This window comes from Prionailurus viverrinus, chromosome X, assembly GCF_022837055.1.
Source record: "Prionailurus viverrinus isolate Anna chromosome X, UM_Priviv_1.0, whole genome shotgun sequence".
Classification (NCBI taxonomy): domain Eukaryota; kingdom Metazoa; phylum Chordata; class Mammalia; order Carnivora; family Felidae; genus Prionailurus; species Prionailurus viverrinus.
In genome coordinates this window covers 656278-672139 of record NC_062579.1, presented here as the reverse complement: position 1 = coordinate 672139, position 15862 = coordinate 656278, and positions in this window count along the sequence as shown.

The window sequence follows — 15862 nt, the reverse complement described above, 5'->3', positions numbered from 1 at the left end:
TATAAGCAAACCATCCTTAGATCTTTATATGGATCTTTCACGTATAACAGGATATAAATTTGCCTTTCTAGGAGGTCCCTTGAAAACATAGCTAAGTGGCACCTGAGTGGCTCAGTCGGTTGAGCGTCCATCGTCAGTTCAGGTCATGATCTCAGTTTGTGAGTTCTGGACCCACATTGGACTCCCTGCTGTCAGCACAGAGCCTGCTTTGGATCCTCTGCCCCCACTCTCTCTCTCTCTGCCCCCCCCCCCCCGCTCATGTTCACACACTCTCTGTCTCTCAAAAATAAATAAACCATTTAAATACCCTTTAAAAAATACACAACTGAGTATAAAACACATAGCAAATGTCTCATGGGTGTGCTGCCCATATGGGGCTGAAGTTGTCTATTGTGGGACACTGTGGAATGATGGAAAAGTCTTCCTGAACAAGGAGAAAGTCACGTCATACATTTAGGTGAGGTTTGCAACCCCTATCATGTGGAAACAATACCACCAGCAAGAAACATAGCATGAAACTGGGGGGAAAGTTCAAGAAAAGTTAACATATTGTGAGCGGACCAATGGGGCTCAGAGGGCTAACAATATAACTAGGACAAGATTGGGGAAGTCCATCGAGGTAAAGAATGAGATGCTGAAGAAGGTCGTCCAGCTAACAAGTGATTCAGGGGAATAGGTAGTTGACAAGAATTCCTCTGTGTGGCTCTGGAGCATATGGGGGTATCAGGCATGACTGAAAACACAAGACCATTTAGGAGTCACGGATTACCTTCCAGATCAAAGATGGCACAAGGGAAAAGAATACTCCGATGTGAGGAAATCTATAATGCACTGGGTTTGAATCTGCAGTGGCATGCTTTACTTCAACGTATCTATCTGCATGGAAAAGGCAAGAGTCAGAGATCTTGAAAAAACTCTGAGCAAGAAGAACCATTACACATAAATGTTGTACAGGATGCATGTGACTAAATTCAGTTTTCTAAAGCAAAACTGTATAGCTAAAATGAAGAAGGCATAATTACCGATAGCAAAAAATTATGTTTTATGATTGGTATCATAAATTTTGTGGTCAAGGGGTGCATTCTTTAGAGATGAAATTAAATATGTGTACCTATATGTGTAATTTATATACACACATATGTACACATAAACACATAGACATAATAATGTGCGTAAATACATTTTTGTCTCTCAGCAATGCACCCTTTGGTCATACAATATATTGAGAACTGGAATTCTAAAATCAGGTCATCACAGAAGAAGAAGAAGAAGATTCAAAGACAAGGAAACTGGGACTGAGTTCCTCTAAACTTAAATGACCAATGAGCACATTAGAACAGGGTCCCTCCAACTTGTTCCCAGGGACTCTTCTGTTATTAAAGTATTTCGTGTGTCCTGAAAGCATTAGATTCAAATTTGTGAAAACTAATGTTGAAATAAGGTTGCACCCGTCACCCATTATTCAAACTTATTCTAATTTCCACGTTTGTCCAAAAAAAAAAAAATCACTTTCCATTGACTGATTTTACGAAGCCACTGTCATAAATTTAAACTAAAAAATGTCAGCGCATTCACAAAATACTGCATTTACTCTTATATTTTGAGCATATGCAGATGAATTCCTTTCACAGCCTGTGAGGAATCCAGGAAGACGCGCACCATCGGAGGAACATGGCTTTCCCAGGGCAGTAATGTTCCCGCTTCTTGTGTAAAGTCATTCAAGACAGTAAACTGGAATGTTCGGCTCTGCTTGCGATAGGAGTTACAGCGTGGATTACCCCGAGACCCTGCAGAGCCGTGGGCATTTATGTCATGCCGTAAACACTGTTCATAAGCCTTGCAGGTGCATGTCTGGCAGGTGTTAGCGCACCAAGCTGTTGGCTGTGCAAATAAATAATCCGAGACTGAGGAACATCACCAGTTTCTACGTCTCTTGTGTCAAAGCCTGCTTTCCACAATTTTGTTTTCGGTATCAGTTTTATTGTAATAACATTCACAAATCATACAATCCTCCCATTCAAAATGTATGATGAAATGGTTTTTAAAACATATGCAGCCTTATATAACCATCACCACCAATTTTCCAACATGGTTATCACCTCCTTAAGCATACTGTCTCCCTCAACCACCTGCCCCTGCCACCAGCACTGCCTCACCGTAGGCAAATACTAATGTACCTTCTGTGTCTATGTGGGTTTGCCGGGTCTAGACGTTTCACATAGATGGAATCATATGGCACTGTTGTTACTTGACTTCTTTCACTTAAAATAACGTTTTCAACAACAATGTTGTAGAGGATATTGAGAAAACGGAACCCACATGGGGGGAATGTAAACTGGTACAGCACTGGAAAACACTATGGAAGTTTCTCAAAAAATTAAAAATAGAATTGCCATATATTCCAATAATTCTACTACGGGTTTCTACCAAAATAATACAAAAAACATGAATTTAAAAGATATATGCACTCCACGTTTCTTGAAGCATTATTTACAACCGCCAAATTATGGAAGGAGCCCCAGTGTCCATCGATAGATGAATGGATAAAGAAGATGTGGTGTATATATGTACAATGGAATATTACACAGCCATAAAAAGAAGGGGATCTGGTCATTTGCAACAACATGGATGGATCTGAAGGGTACAATGCTAAGTGAAATCAGACAGAGAAAGACAATTACCATAGGACTTCACTCATATGTCGAATTTAAGAAGCAACATAAAGAAAGCGACAAAAAAAATACTCTTAACTCGAGAGAGCAAACTGGTGGTCACCAGAGTGGAGGTGGGTGGGGAATGAGTGAAATAGGTGGTAGGCATGAGAGGACACTCATCATGATCAGCATGGAGTAATGTGTAGAATTGTTGAATCATTATAGTATACACCTAAAACTAATACAACACTGTGTGTTAATTATACTGGAATTAAAAAATATATTTTCATTTTTAAAGTTCATCCATGTTGAAGGATGTATTAGTACTTCCTTTTTATGACCAAAAATTAGTCTGTTGTATGGATACAGCATATTATTTATTCATTCATCCACTGACGGACATCCCCCTTGAACATGGCTCTCACTAAATGAAGGCAACATCACAGCCATGGTAGGAAGGGAGTTCTCTGGACGTGGGTTGTTAAAATAGAATCAGAGCCTGAGAACTGAACTTGGAGAGTGTTATGGGCAGGAGTCAGAAAATGGAGGGTGTAAAATAGGACAGAAGGGGAAAGCTAATAAAACAGACAATGGTTTTGAGAACTACAACATCAACCAGAAGTTGGAAAGAAAGTGGCTAAGTTTCTCAGTTTTATTCCTATCCAGAAAATATGAGCCTCTCTCAGAAAAAAAAGACAAAAAAAAGAAAAACGAAAATAAGAGTTAATTCGTAAGGTTTCTGTGACTTCAAAATAGAGGTATTCTTTTTTTTTTTTAATTTAAAAACAGTTTTTCTTTAATGTTTATTTATTTTTGATAGAGAGCACCAGAAGGGGAGGGGCAGAGAGAGAGACCCAGAATCCGAAGCAGGTTCCAGGCTCTGAGCCGTCAGCACAGAGCCTGACATGGGGCTCAAACTCACAAAGCATGAGATCATGACCTGAGCCGAAGTCGTCCACTTAACCGAATAAGCCACCCAGGCGCCCCGGGAATAGAAATATTCTTGATGGTTATGGGAAAAACTATCCTTAGAAAAGCCACTAGTGAATATGAAAATTGTATTATCACCCTATCACCACTTTTCCTGCAGAGTCCTTCACCGTATAGTCTGTCAGTTCCCCCAAATAGTTGCCATGGACAAATGTTCTGTTGAAAATCCCATCGTCTGCCTAAATCTATCCACTGAGAATTGCATTTTTATGCCACATGTAGTGTGAATCCCTAGTTGCTGTTATATAATTTCACTCCGCTCCATTTTGTGAATATCCCACTTCTTAGCAACTTCTAGAAAATCACTTGAAGCTTTTATCACTTGCAAACATAAGTGCGTATGCACATCCAAATGTAACTCTACACAAATGCATGATGGATCACTTAACACAAGTCTTTTAAAGTAATGGACCAACCTGTGGATCCAAGTGCTATATGCCAATGTTGCTCTCTACCATTTTTGAAATTCCTTTGGTATAAGTTGTTTTAAAAAGACAACATATCACCCCACCCCAAAATTAGTTGTATTGCTTTAAAAATCTCTCGAGGGGCGCCTGGGTGGCGTAGTCGGTTAAGCGTCCGACTTCAGCCAGGTCACGATCTCGCGGTCCGTGAGTTCGAGCCCCGCGTCAGGCTCTGGGCTGATGGCTCAGAGCCTGGAGCCTGTTTCCGTTTCTGTGTCTCCCTCTCTCTCTGCCCCTCGCCCGTTCATGCTCTGTCTCTCTCTGTCCCAAAAATAAATAAACGTTGAAAAAAAATTTTTTTAAATCTCTCGATTTTTACAATACATCCCAGTTGCTAAAATTGGTTATACTTATCATCTGCATTACACTTATGAGCCCATTATTAATCTTGAACTTTACCAACTTAACACATTTTTACATGCATTGTATTAACTCACTAACAGGCCTAGAGGGAGCCTGAGGCACAGAGGTGCTTGCTTAATGTCACATGATGAGCCTCTAAGGTCAGAGTTCGCAGCTGTATTCCTATTATGTCTCTGCTCTGTCATGCTGCCATTTTGATTATCTAACATATTCACAGTAGTTGGCTCTGAGTGAATTTCCCTATTCCCCAGAGCCAGGAAGGAAGGAAGGAAGGAAGGAAGGAAGGAAGGAAGGGAAGGACAGAGGGAAGGAAGGAAGGAAGGAAGGAAGGAAGGAAGGAAGGAAGGAATTGCTGAAGACAGAAAAATAAGGAGTTGCTACCTCTGAAAACATTTGCAAGTATATAAAAATATATAGGCCATATGGTGTAAGAAAATACAGTTTAGCTGGGCAGAGAAGGGCAGCCACAGAGAGCGCTCAGTAACTTTTATGCTTTTCTCCATGAGCCTCAGAGCTTTTCATTGCCTCCCATGCTTTTATTTTGGAAATGTCAAAACTACATCAATGCGGTAATGATAATGCAATGAATACTTACATACCCTTCATTGAGAGTCCCTATTAATATTTATCATTTTCTCAGATTATCTCTCTACTATTTCTGCTTATGCACCGTCTCAAACATATATATACACATACATAAATACATAGGTATATATAATGCACATATATAAATATATATAAAATGCATATACATTGTATAATATATGTGTGTGCATATATGTATATGTATGTATATTATATGTATAATATATATGTGTGCATATATGTATATATATGTACGCACATCTTTCTGAATCTGTTGAGAGTAACTACATTTTACTGATAAATTCTTTAGTGAGAGTGTCCTAAGAATAAAGATGTTCTCCCTAATAACCGTAATACATAGATCACATCTAAGACATTTAAGAGAGATAAAGTAACATCTAATGTACCCTCCCAAATTAAAATTGTCCAGTTGTCACATTTCCTATCTGTATTCTTTATAATGAGAGTACATATATACTGCAATTACAAATGTGAAGTCTAGAAAGCTATCTAATGAGACTCTCGTTAATACTCATGCTTGGCCTTCCCTTGGTGTGTTTTTTCACCCTCCAGAAATCTAGAACTGCTCCTCTGCCTTTTTGGTTTGTTTCCAAAAAATCGACATTTTTGAAGCATCCGCGGTGTTTGTTTCATAGACTGCTCTTCAATTTGGATTTGTCTAATTGCTTTCGTCTCCTGATTAGATTCAGGTTAAGCTTTTTGGCAAGAATATTACTTATGTAATTTTGAGCAAATCCTATCAGGAGTCTGCTAATGTCAGTTTCTGCATCTGTTCCAAGATCGTACCTTTGATCTAAGATATGTAGCGACTCAAATAGGGAAAGAGGTGCTAAGGAAATTATGGTATCATTGCAATTACTTGTTCTTACCATTCTTTCAAAGAAAAGGGACATACTGGAATATTCTAATTAAATAACACAATGACGAACTTTAGGTTAATAACTCACCGACTCTGGAACAAGTTCCAACATTTTCTAATCAAAAGCTAAAAAACATTCCTGCTTTGTCCTGTAGGTTTTTGATGGTTTCCTGTCTCCCATTCAGGTCCTTTATCCATTTTGAGTTTATTTTTGTGAATGGTATGAGAAAGTGGTCTAGTTTCAATCTTCTGCATGTTGCTGTCCAGTTCTCCCAGCACCATTTGTTAAAGAGACTGTCTTGTTTCCATTGGATGCTCTTTCCTGCTTTGTCAAAGATTAGTTGGCCATACTTTTGTGGGTCCAATTCTGGAGTCTCTATTCTGTTCCATTGGTCTATGTGTCTGTTTTTATGCCAATACCATGCTGTCCTGATGATTACAGCTTTGTAGTAGAGGCTAAAGTCTGGGGTTGTGATGCAACTGCTGTGCTCCGTATTGGAAATGCCAAGGTCCCTGCATGACTCTAATTGCCCCAAATTGTTGCAACTTCCTGTAATCTCCCTTCTAACCCTTCATACAAGACAAAGTGAGAATTTTCTTATAGCCCAACCTGAAATCAGGCAGGTTTCTTTGAAGGTTGCTGACTTGACTTACCTTGCAGGATAGCCAGAAGGAGTTAATCATAAATAAATGAACATCAAGTGCCTGACCCAGTTTGTTGCCGAAAACTTGCAGGGCGCCTGGGTGGCTCAGTCGGTTAAGCGTCCAACTTCGGCTCAGGTCATGATCTGACGGTTTGTGGGTCCGAGCCCCAACTCGGGCTCTGTGCCGACAGCTCGGAGCCTGGAGCCTGCTTTGGATTCTGTGTCTCCCTCTCTCTCTGCCCCTCCCCTGCTCACACTCTGTGTCTGTGTCTCTCAAAAATAAACAAACATTTAAAAAAATTAGAAGGGAAAAAAAAACTTGTTGACTACAAGGCATGATACATGCCTATCCTCTTAAACATCCTTGAGCACTTATTCAGGGACATTTTAGAATCTGTAGCATTCACAGAGAGTATGTTATATTAAAAAGTGTTGAGGTGAAAAAGAGGGCACATTGTTGGTTTTTGTAATCAAGCAGTTAAGTTGTGAGCCTATCTTTCTCATGTGAGCAATAATACATTTAGCAATGTGCCCATATATCTGCCCAAACCTTGACTGTTGGGCAAACAAAATCTGGGGTTTCACTTCTAGTATTCACATCACAAAGAAAGATCTCCAAAAACTCAACTGTTAAGCGGGTAAATACAATCTCTTTTTTTGTGTGTATGTGCCAAACATCTATATTGTAGCTTTGTTGCTAAAGCAAATATGTTAAATATAAATAATTGTCAGGATACTTTGTAGAGCTCTCTGTTTCCATTTTTGTAAAAAAGAAACACAGAAGTGTCTAGACTTGCCCATAATTGCAGTGTCTAGACTTGCCCATAAATCCACACTAAAAATGCAGAAATTCCTGTAAGTTGAAACTTAACAAAAATTTGTGCGATATGATATATTCCTCCTAAATACTTATCACCATGCATTTATTTTCACAACCAATTTTGACTCTGAGATCAGTGGGCATTCATTTAAGTGACACATTAAAATTTCCTCTGGACGGAAGATGGTGTTGGCTGAATTATGAGCGACGGTGGTAAAGAGAAAATGCATTCTTTCCGAAGCTCATTTCCAGCATCCCTGCCTTCAGCATACCATGATTTTAAGCCTTCTCTCCCTTTACAGTTTCCTCCCAGTAAAAATGTCGAATGCTGGTCACAGTGGGCTCAACAATCCTTGTTAAATCATATCTCTTCTTCAGGCCATAGATGTGTGATTCATTTCTTGTACTTTCGGATTTTCTAGTGGCACTCAGGGCACTTGCATTCTTCATTCGAGGTCACCTTCTTTCCGGAATGAAACAGCCAAAGCAGATTTCAGTATCTTCACATTTCCATGAAAAAGATGATTTTTTGTGTGTTTTTAAAATTTAAAAAACTTAACTCCAGTATAATTAACATAAAGCACCATGTTAGTTTCAGGTGTACAATATAGTGATTCAGCAATTCTATACATTACTCAGTGCTCATCATGATAACTGTACTTTTCATCCCCGTCGCCTGTTTCACCCATCCCCCACCCACCTCCTCTCTGGTGGCCATCAATTTATTCGCTATAGTTAAGAGTGTTTCTCGATTTGACTCTTCTTTGTTTCGTTTCTTCGATTCCACATGTGAGTGAAACCGTATGGTATTTGTCTTTCTCTGATTGGCTCATTTCACTTAGTGTTATGTCCTCTACAGCCATCCAGGTCACTGCAAATGGCAACATTTCAGCCTCTTATGGCTCAATAATATTGCATTGTGTATAGACCACATCTTCTTTATCCATTCATCTATCAGCCGACACTTGGGGTGCTTGCACATCTTGGCTGTTGTAAATAATGCTGGTGGAAACATAAGGGTGTGTGTGTATCTTTTCAATTTTGTGTTTTTGTATTCTTTGGGGATTTACCCAGATACAAGAATTATTAGATCCTATGGTATTTCTTTTTTATCTCTTCTTAATGTTTATTTATATTTCAGACACAGAGAAAGACAGAGACAGAGGGTGAGTGGGGGAGGGACAGAGAGAGAAAGGGAGACACAGAATCCGAAGCAGGCTCCAGACTCTGAGCTGTCGGCACAGAGCCCGAACTCACGAACTGTGAGATCATGACCTGAGCCAAAGTCGGACACCCAACAGACTGAGTCGCCCAGGTGCCCCGAGCCTACAGTATTTCTTAATTCTTTGAGGAACCTCCATACTGTCTTCCACAGTGGCTGCACTAATTTGCATTCCCACCGACAGTGCACAAGAGTTCCTTTTTCTCCACATTTTTACCAACACTTGCTGTTTCTTGTGTTTTTGATTTTAGCCATTGAAAACCACTATTTTTTAAGTAAGTAGGTTGGAATTCGTTTTTGATCTTGAAGCCATGGGTCTTCATCCTACATCAACTATGGCAGGTTGATGGCAGAAGACGAAGTTACCTTTCCCAGGATGGAATCTTTTTCCTAAGGCAAAAGCCCTCCTCCCCTGCTCCCACCTTTGTTTTTGCTCTTTGGGAAATAAATTCTCTTACTTTCTTGAAGTGTTTTGATTCCCACAATGAATTTCCACATGGGAAATATTTCAACATATTTAGACCAGAATTTTTCTTCATTTTAATATGCATATGGGTCTCCGTGAGACTTTTTTATCCAGTAATACAAAGCCCCCTCCACTCTCTGAAATAAGACTTTTTCATTCATAGGTTCTAAGATTTAGACTTTACGGAGTGAATCTTTCTATCCGCATGCCATCATTCAGGAATAGTTTTGCAGAAAGGTAGAATTTTTTGTCAGCTGAAGTATACCCTTTAAAGATCTCAAGGAGACCTTACGGTGTGTGATTTTGATAATTTCTCCCAGTACTATCTTTATCTAAACCCCAATCTCCTTTACACTTAAGATTCAAGTGACTCTCTTGTTGCGATGAGCAGAGTGTTGTGTGAAAGCGTTGAATCGCTAAATTCTACACCTGGAACTAATATTATACTCTGTTAACTAAATGGGACTTAAATAAAAACTTGGGGGAAAAAAGATTCAAGGGACTCTTTTTTTCCCAGACTGACTTCTCGTTATATCTTAAGACAGATCTCATCTCCCATCACACTGCTCAGTTTGTTGGGGCGCCTCAATTGGTTAAGTGTCCAACTCTTGATTTCGGCTCAGGTCATGATCTTATGGCTTGTGCATTTGAAGCTTGTATCAGGCTCTGTGCTGATAGTGTGGAGCCTGCTTAGGATTCTGTTTCTCCCTTTCTCTCTACCCCTCCCTGATTGCTCTCCCTCTCACTCTCTCTCTCTCAAAATAAATAAATAAACTTAAAAAAAACTGGTCAGTTTGCTAATGCTTCAGTGTTGCTTGGGTTTTCCTTCCTTGTGCATTAAAGCCACCAAATCCTAATGTTTCACTTATCATAATCCAGGTAGAGTAGGGGCTATACCGATCTGTCCCTGTGCACTCACGGAGAGCCTGCTGTGATAGGAATATCAATAAAGCCCGCCCAACTGAGTCTCTCGTATACTCAGTATTCATGCACTGTATGTGATCACAGTATATGCACGCTCACACAGACATACGTGTGCCTTTTCCTCTCCAGCTTGAAGCCACGTGATGCAATCTAGGACACACAGGTGGTTAAGATAAGCCAGATTCAGAGTCACAGCTCAGTCAAGAGGTGATGTGCCCTCTTCTGTTGGCTTAGCTCTAAAAAGTAGATCAGTGTACCATCCTCATGAGATTGTTATGGCTAGAGATCAAATTATATATATATATGGCACTCACCTTTGTATTTGGGGCAATACTATAACAATACAAGAAGCTCGATAATTGTATGTTCATGCGTTAATTGTTTCTTAAAATTGATTAAACATCAACTCAGTTAATTATGCCTCCTCAATTTTCAAATTGCTTAAAATGAAATGTCAACCTGTCATCTCCTTTACTCATTTTAAGACCCGGGCTCCAGTGGGTGAACAGATTACAGCACTTACAACCCTGTCTTTTGATAGTTTCCCTTGAAAAGTTCTTAAATCATCGAAAGCCAATAAATGTATCCTTCTCTTCTTCCATACCCAGACCTCAAATGACTCAGTAATTCTGACCATGTTTGAGACCATGCTGGTTTCATTCTCTTCTCTTAGATGAACTGTCCCCCATTTTCCCTCAAGCTACATTGTTCCTTTAAGTAAAAACCAGTCAAGTGAAGAGAGGGAATGTGGTTCCTGCGCTAAGGAAACCCTGGGCTGGTAGGGAGACTGTCAGATTCTCCAGAGTGTGTGCAAATAAGTTAATTCACTTTACCATTGGAAGCCTTGTTTTTTGTTTTTTGTTTTTTGTTTTTGTTGCCAGCTGGGGAGAGGCAGTTAATTTCAGCTCGCTGAATTGAGTATTGGATCTTGTTATGTAGTAGAACACAGCTCGACCTACCAGCTTTGCTGAACAGAAACGGTACGTAACGGAGTTGGCATCGATGGGGTATGAAATCAGCGCAGCCAGAGTTCAGGTATCTGCTTAATTTTCCCCACGGTGGAAACCAAATGAGTGATGAATTTTCTACGTATCCATCCTGGCATTTCGTGCCCTGCTGTCCATTTTAAGGACACTTGTACACATCACGCTCGTAAACACAATTACATTTGTTTCCACCTGTTGTTTTTGTTGTGAATTAAGTGAGGGAATCTTAAATTATTTCTCTTGCAAAAAGCTTCATATGCTTTACGAACAAATGTAACCTTATCAGTAAATTTATGGTAGGGATGGAAACTTTTTGTCTACGGATCTGAGTCCAAATTCCAATATTGTCTTTGATAAGGATGGCCTTTTAAATTGGTCACTTATCGATCCTTTGTTTCCAGTGCATCAGATGAGCATAGGAATACCTTTTATTATCGCTGACTGTCTCATTGCAAATATATCTTTTTAAAAAAATAAAGAATAAGCACTATTACACAACAAAGAAAGCTGTGTTAAGAGTTTGATCCTAAAGGTCTTCTGATGCATTCCCTGGTGGATCCATCATGGTCCTCTGCCATGGGGTTACCTGGGTGACCTCAAATTCCTTTACTTTTTCTCACATACTCTAGCTGTAGACAGACGATTCTTAGGCTTTGGAGAAGAAGCTGCAAAGTGTCCAATATCTTTGACCTTGGGCATGACCTTCTCCATGACATTATAGATCAAGGCATTGTCTTCTGCCAGAGCACCTAGTTGAGTTCACCCCTCTTTCTGGAGACCAAATCAAATGCCTTCATCCCAACAGACTTTCCTGTTCCCTATAGTGAGAATACTACAGGATCACTTTCTGCAAGCTTCTATCAATCTGTCTTCCCACTTTACACCACTAGGGCCATTTTCCTTGCATTGTTGCAATATTTTTGGAACTCCAACTTGGAGTGACTGGGCTACAAGAATGAACACAACAGTACTGCCTGATTCTTAGAGCATCAGATTGGCCAACCACAACACTGTAGGGTTTCTTGTCGGGACGACCACCTGATGTTTAAGGAAGATCATTCTTCCAAATCAGTTTCACAGCCTTAGGAACCAAGGCTGGAGCCTAGGGCTGAGTGTCTACTAGTCCAGAGTGATATCGTTCGGCCTGAGTTATACACACTTTTGCTCACCTTGACCACCTTCATCTATTTTCACTCTGAACCCTGATGCAGAGCTTAGTTGAAGACCTCCATCTAAGCAGTGCGTCTCCCTCACACAGCATTCTGTCTAAATGGCATTGACACAATTACATTCAGGGCTCCAAGCAAGACTGTGGGTATGGAATGGAAAATGCGAAGGACAGACTGTCCGCTGTCCTAACACATTCCCGACCGTCACTCCAGGACAGGATCATCGCATGGGTGGCTGTTTCTCCTGCCTGTAACTATGGCAGGTCTATACCATTTTCACCATTAATCTGGCTTTCTGTTCCCTTCACTCACCCAGGAGAAGGCTGAGATGTGGAATGGCATCTTCTAAGATATCTGAAATGTGCGGACGACAGCCTGTTGTACAGAGTTAGCCTGGCTCATGAGTGCTGGCTTGTGGTCTTGAATTCCCTCCCCACACCCGCCTACAGAGGCCTGGGAATAAAGCCACATCCAATATGATACTCACATCTGGTTGGTTGGTTTAAAGCCCAGCTTCTCCTCACATCACCATAGAGAGAAACTCTTCAATTTTTGATTGGTTAATTCATGAACTCTTTCAAGGCAGATAATTTCTAATCCCAACCAGAGAAGAGGGAAGGGGTTCTCTGCTGTTTTTTCTGAAGGACCTGTCAAATAGGAAATACCCAATTACGTTCATTGAACACATTGAAAGTATTGCCTATCCCCTGTTTCATAGGTATTTGCCTAAAACATTGATTCTTTTCTACAAAAATGTTAAACTCATTTAATTCTGGGACTATTTTATTTACACATTTCTCAGCGGGTGCCTTATGTATAGGAGACACTTATCAACTGTTCGTAAGCAGGCAGCCTGTCTCTAAATAGCACCTGCCATGCATGTCACAGTGAATCATAATTCTGGAATCTCCTTTGTGTGGTAAGAGCCTAAGCCATTAATTTACTATTCCTGAGATGCTGAGTTACTCGGAAAAAAAAAATAACACAAATAGAGGCAGCCTTGAAAGGCAGCTCTTCATGTAGTTATAGAACTACCTGCATTTCATTCTTAAGGATTCCCCAGATGAAATTTTTACGTGAGAAATAAAGGCATAGAAAATACACTTCATTCAGCTACATTGGTTTGTTTTTTTTTTTCTGGCCTACATCTATAGGACCACAGTGATTATAGTAGGAGCAGCTGAAATAAAATGTCTGCTACAGATTGCCTTTGCTCCCCGGTACGGCATTATGTAATAGAATCCAAAAGCATGATGCTGCACATCTTGAAGAATGCAACTAATGTATGCTGATCTGCTTTATATTAATGTAGCAAAAAATTTTTTACAGAAATTTCTACAAAGCTATATCTGTTTACAATACACAGAAGAAATGCATGCAATCCCTTGGTGTGGTTTATCTTAAAAACCACATTGTCTACAAATCATAAAAATGGTTTGAGCAAATCACTCCTATATGAAAGATATTTTGGTACTGAAACTTAATGAACTTGTATATGCAATCTTTCTTGCTTTGTAACATCACTCTGAAAACCTGGGATATACTTGCAGATACATACTGCACGTAGCGCATGGAAGCTATGAATCTATTGAAAAGGCATCGCACCAAGAATCAGATCAGTTGCTGGGTATACAGGCTTCCAGATAGTTTGGGGGACTGTGGTGATTCCCTTTGGTTCTTTCTTATTTTTCATAGTAAGAGGCTGCTGGGATTAGCCGTGCTTCGGACAGTAAATAAAGACAGATGTAGGTGGCCACCACATAGTGAAAGTTGAGTTAGCTCCTTTTATTAAGTTCTACTTTCTTTTTTTTTTGTAGTTGACACAGAATGTTATATTATTGATACATATATAGATACATATGTTCTATTAGTTTCAGGTATAGTGCATAGTGATTTCATAGTCTTCAGTATTACTCAGCCCTCACCATGCTCGGTCGCCATTTGCCAGTGCACAACACTATTGTAATGTCATTGACTATATTCCTCAGGCTGTACCTTTCATCCCCGTAACTTATTAACTTTACAGTTGGAAGTTTATTTTTCTCAATCCCCTCCAGCCATTTTGCCCATGCGCCCCCTCGGCAACCTCAAGTTTGTTCTCTGTACTTACAGGTCTGTTTCTTTTGTTTGTTACTTTGCCTTGTTTTTTAAGACTCCACATACAAGTGAAATTGTATGCTATTTCTCTTTCTCTGACTTGTTTCACTTAGCATGATACGTATATATACACACATACCACATCATCTGTATACATTCATCTGTCAGTGCATATCTGGGCTATTTCCATATCTCGGCTATTGTAAATAATACTGCAATAAACAGAAGGTGCACATATCTTTTCAGATTAGGTTTCTCTGTTTTTTTTTAATGTTTATTTATTTTGTGAGAGACACAGAAAGCGAGGGAGGGGTAGAGAGAGAGGGAGACACAGAATCTGAAGCAGGCTCCGGGCTCTGAGCTGTCAGCACAGAGCCCAACACAAGGTTCACACCCAGAAACCATGAGATCATGACCTGAGCCAAAGTTGGATGCATCCCTAGTGTTTCTTCTTATTTCTTGCCTTTTTGATTCTAGCCATTCTGACAGGTGTAAGGCAATATCCACTTGGGGTATTGATTTGCATTTCCCTAATAATTAGTGATGTTGAGCATCTTTTCATGTGTCTGTTGGCCATCTATATGTCTTCTTTAGAAAAATGTCTATTCAAGCCCTCTGCCTATTTCTTACATTATTTGTGGTTTTGGTTTTGAGTTGTATAAGTTCTTCATGTATTTTGGATATCAACCCCTTAGTGGATATGTCATTTACAAATATCTTCTCCCATTCATTAGGTTCCCTTCTCATTTTCTCGATGGTTTGCTTTGCTGTGCAAAGCTTTTTTATTTTGATGTAGTCCCAATAGTTTATTTTTGGTTTTGTTTCCCTTGCCTCAGGAGACAGATCTAGAAATATGTTGCTATAACCCATGTCAGAGACATTCCTGCTATGTTTTCTTCTAGGAATTTATGGTTTTAGGCCTCACATTCACATCTCAGCTAATTTTAGCTAATAAGTTAGGTCTTGACTCATGTTTTCTCTTTTAACCACTCAGAAATTCTATGAGGTAAGAGCTATTAGCCCATTTCACAGATGAGGCAGAGAACTGTAAAGGAGTTAGAGTGGTCACGTGGTGTATATTGAGCTCTCTCAACTCTGCTCCTGTGGGAAAGCAATCTTAGAAGAGGCTAGATGAATGGGCGTGTCTTTGTCCCAATAACTCTGTATTTACTTATTTAATTACTTTAATTTTTTTAATATTTGTTCTTAGAGAGAGCATGCGCACAAGCAGGGGAGGGGCAGAGAGAGTGAGACACAGAATCTGAAGCAGGCTCCAGCCTCTGAACTGTCAGCACAGAGCCCAACGCGGGGCTCAAACTCACAAATCGAGATCATGACCTGAGCCAAAGTCAGACACTTAACTGACTGAGCCACCCAGGTGCCCCTCAATAACTCTTTATTTATAACAACAAGCAGTAGGTAGGGTTCAGTCCATGGGTCGTAGTGTGCAGACCCATTTTCCAAAGAATGGCAAGTCCTAACCTTATTTGGATTGCAAAGCCAAGTTTTGCACACATCCTGAGTATGGGTTCCTATTCGCTACACATGATCCCCTATAAAAATGTTGGAAACCTGCAGAAAATTACAGAAAATGGCAC